General features: G+C 38.2%; 1 pseudogene; it reads right to left on the reverse strand.

Annotated features, from left to right (window-relative positions):
* Nucleotides 1–385: 385 nt before the first annotated feature.
* On the reverse strand, nt 386–952 carry LOC113900278 (annotated as a pseudogene).
* Nucleotides 953–3518: the final 2566 nt, after the last annotated feature.

Genomic DNA, 3518 nt, shown 5'->3' on the forward strand with positions numbered 1-3518 from the left:
CCTTTTTTTTTTACAAAAAGATACACTAAAACATGAAATACTAAAGAGTATATCAAATGACTTATTTTTTGCATTCTAGGTAGGAGTGATTTGAAGCGAAAGGAGGGAGTTTCATTAAAAAATACTCTGGATATACCTTAGCCCTTCTGCATATTTGAACTTAGATGGAGTAAGTCAATTGAGGGAACATCTGGGTTATGCCTTTTTTTTTTAAAGTAGTTTTCTTTTTTGTTGTTACTGTTGTTTTGTTTTTATTTCATAATCATAAATTTAACTTTGCAATTCAGCTAAACTTGGAGGGAGATAGGAAAATATGGAACCCAAAGAACTGTAGCAAGAGCACAAAGATTATAGGATATTTCAAGTAGATAGATGTAAGGGGTTCTCTCCTGGGCTACAGAAGGAATGGTCTGGTGGTTAAGTAAAACACAAGTCAAATTTATTAGATTTTTCCACAGTCAGAAATGGTGATCCTCTTGCTGGTCTTGCCATTCCTGGATCCAAAGCACTCCATGGCTTCTACAATATCCATGCCCTCTTTCACCTTGCCAAAGACCACATACATGCCATCCAGCCACTCAGTCTTGGCAGTGCAGATGAAAAACTGGGAACTGTTTGTGTTGGGGCCAGCATTTACCATGGACAAGGTGCCAGGACCTGTATGCTTCAGGATGAAGTTCTCATCATAAAATTTCTTGCCATAGATGGACTTGCCACCAGTACCATTGTGGCACATAAGTCCCAGAACTATTCTGTGAAAGCAGGAAACTTTATAACCAAATCCTTTCTCCCCAGTGCTCTGAGCATGAAAGTTTTCTTCTGTCTTTGGAACTTCATCTGCAAACAGCTCGAAAGAGACGTGGCCCAAGGGCTTGCTGTCGACAGCGATGTCAAAGAAGAAGATGGGGTTGACTGTGGCTGGACAGCTCAAGAGACTCCAGGGTGGCAGCATCTGCAAGGCCTAAAGTAGTTTTCTTTAGGAACTGTCAACGTATTGTTGAACTGTGGACTTGTAACTCTGCATGGACTATGGCTAGTCAATAATATGTACTTAAAAGCTGCATTATTGCAAAATGAGTGTTTTATCCAGGTACTCATTCTTTTATTGTTATTTGCTTTTTAAACTTTGTTTTAGTCACTTAAAGAAAATCTTCTTAAGACATAATTTTCCTCAAATCCATTCCAAGTTGTTTAGGAATGGATAAAGAAGATGTACTATATGTATATGTATACAATGGACTATTACTTAGTCATTAAAAAGAATGAAATAAGGCAATTTGCAGCAACATGGATGGACCTAGAGAGTGTCATACTGAGTGAAGTAAATCAGACAGAGAAGGAGAAATATTGTATAACATCCCTTATATGTGGAATCTAAAAAGAAACAATACAAATGAATTTACTTACAAAACAGAAAGAGACTCACAGACTTAGAAAATGAACTCCTGGCTGCCAGGGGGAAGGGATAGTTAAGGACTTTGGTAAGGTCATATACACACTGCTATGTTTAAAGTGGATAACCAGCAAAAAACTATTACATAGCACTTGGAACTCTGCTCAATGTCATGCGCCAGCCTGGATGGGAGAGGGGTTTAGGAGAGAATGGATACATGCAACTGTATAGCTGAGTCCCTTCACTGTTCACCTGAAACTGTCACAACATTGTTAATTGGTTATTCCCCAATACAAAATGTTTTTGGTATTAAAAAATAAAAAATAAAGTTAAAAAATTACAATTAAGAAATAACAAAAATTAAAAAATAGTCATAATTTTGGGCATGTACTTATGTGGATATGAACTAGATAGATGATAGTAGTTTTTAAAAAAAGAAAGATGAAATGAGGAAAATTCGTTAGAACCCAGTGATTATCTTGAAGGAGAGGATCAAGAATTATTTTAAAGTATTAAGCATGTACCATGTGAATGACAATACCAATGCTAATTAGGTCTAGATAGGAAGATAAACTTGGATAATGACTCCATTTTACTTGGATTTCAGTTTCAAAAGATATTATTGTTCTTACTTATGGGGCCATCAAAGAAACAGTTGAAAATGTGGGATTGAATGCCATAAAGAAGGTCAGCGTTGAAGAGAGAGCCTGTTTGAAATGAAGTATCATTAAATGGAAAAGTTATTTTAGAGATCTCCAAACATGATCACTCCTTAATCTCTGCAATTTATTCAGTGGAACCAACTTTCCAAGCCAGACACTTCTTTGGCTGTCCCCATTGCAGCCTCTCATTACGACTCTGGGATAAAAGCAAACCAAGGTCAAATATCAGATCCCTGCAGGGAGATAACCTGAGCCCTTTGTCTGATGAAATCTCTGCACCTGACAGCTCACTGCTCTTCAGGGAAATCCAAAGCAGCTTCTTTCCTTAATGTTCAAAATTCAGCACTCTGAACTGAGTCAGGTGCCTTGCTGCTGCTCGTCTCGCCTCATCTCCAGTGATCCAGCAAACTGAGCATTTGCTGGCAGCCCCGATCGACTCCTGGGATTTTAAGACCCTTGGCAGCTGGAACTGTGTTTGATATTGCTCTTTATTTTTCAAAGTACTTGACATGGAACAGGAAGTGTACCACTCACATCACAGGAGGAAAACATGAGCTAGTCAGGTATCCTGGAGTTCAGAATCTTGCTCTGCCATTTACACTTGAGCACCTAGGGATGTTGCTTAATCCTGTGGAGCAGAAGATTCCCCCTCTGAAGTTTTAGGAGAATAGTGCACACTTCATAGAGAAGTTGTAAGCATTATGTGTGGCAACATATTAAAGCTCTTAGCACAGAGTCTGGACATAATATTCACTTGATAAAAGATAAGAGTAACAGACATCTATGTAGCATTTACCAAGGTTTGGGTATTACACTAAGTAAATCTAACTTAACTCATCTGTTTAATCCCCTATAACAATTTAATGAGCTCAGCAGATATTGTTACCCATTTCACAGGTGAGCAAACTGAAGATTGGTAAGCCATCTTGCCTAAGGTCAAACAGTTAGAGGTAGTAAAAAGTAGACAGCTGGACTCTTAATCTTTGCTCTTAAACAATATGATATATCATTATTATGCATATAGCACACAATGATAATAATGATACCTATTATTACTATTCATAAAGATTCTTTGTGCTACTATTTGGGTAGGGACAAGACAAGAACAGTTGCTATAAACACTCTTACTTAATACTGCTTTAGTTATTCTAGTCACTAGGACAAGAAAAATGAAACATACACACAATAGAAAATTTTTTTTTTTCAGTTGTTGGCTCTCTGGCATGAAAACTCCAAATAATACATCTAAATAGAAGAAAAGTGAAAGTGAAGTTGCTCAGTCATGTCCGACTCTTTGCGACCTCATGGACGGTCGCCTACCAGGCTCCCAAGATCCATGGGGTTTTCCAGGCAAGAATACTGGAGTGGGCTGCCATTTCCTTCTCCAGGGGATCTTCCCAACCCAGGGATCGAACCTGGGTCTTCTGCATTGCAGACAGACGCTTTACTGTCTGAGCCACTAG

This window comes from Bos indicus x Bos taurus, chromosome 2 (genome assembly GCF_003369695.1).
Source record: "Bos indicus x Bos taurus breed Angus x Brahman F1 hybrid chromosome 2, Bos_hybrid_MaternalHap_v2.0, whole genome shotgun sequence".
In the NCBI taxonomy this organism is placed as follows: Eukaryota; Metazoa; Chordata; class Mammalia; order Artiodactyla; family Bovidae; genus Bos; species Bos indicus x Bos taurus.